Below are 887 nucleotides of genomic sequence, written 5' to 3' on the forward strand. Positions count from 1 at the left end.
TGCTAATTCAATATTAGTTTGTTTGGAAGCTGGTGTTTTCTTTGTCTTTCATCTTTAGTTGAATCCGGTGTCTCCTCTCTCTTTACTCTCCTGCCTAAGCCATCTCTTTGCATTACCTCTATGTCATAGCTTCCTGCTATCTGTCCTAGAGACCTATCAACCCTTATGGTCTTAGATTTGCAGAATCTTTATCTCATGGAAGGAAGTTTCAATCCATAGATAATCTTAAAAAGGAAAGATAATCTAGGAGATTTCAATGTGTATGAATTATTGAAACAGTGTTTGCTCGGGCAGCTTTCCAAGGAAGCCAATTATTCTAACTCTCCACAGTATGCATTTCTCAGTGTCCGACCTGCTTCTCCGTGGAGGAAACCTTATGAATGTTATTCATTTACTTCCTGGGTCTGGGTTTATATCCTATGAACATTGAAAATTTTTATGTTATTTTTACTAGAACACCTTCTACTTAAACTTGTAATTACAATTTTTATTTGTGTGTGTGTGTGAATGTGTGCATATCACAGAAGGCAACTTTTGTTTGTTCTCATCTTCCACCGTGTGGGTTCAGGGGATTCAACACAGGTACTTAGAGATGAGGCAAACACCCATCTGCTAAGTCATTACACTGGCTCACTATTATTTGTTTGTTTGTTTTGTTTATAACATTAGAAAGTCTAAAACATGTCTGGTAATTCCTGATGATCTTATTTCTCACAAGAATTTTGGGAGGAATACTTTAAATGCACCTTTTTTGTTCCCATATCTAGCTATTATAAGCCTGTATAGAGTAAATTTTATGCAGTTTTTTTTAAAATATAAGTATAGAAGGACCTCATTTTGAGAAACAGGTTATTAATGGAATTGTGAAGTTGGGATAAACATCTCAA

Source organism: Mus caroli, chromosome 19 (assembly GCF_900094665.2).
Source record: "Mus caroli chromosome 19, CAROLI_EIJ_v1.1, whole genome shotgun sequence".
In the NCBI taxonomy this organism is placed as follows: Eukaryota; Metazoa; Chordata; class Mammalia; order Rodentia; family Muridae; genus Mus; species Mus caroli.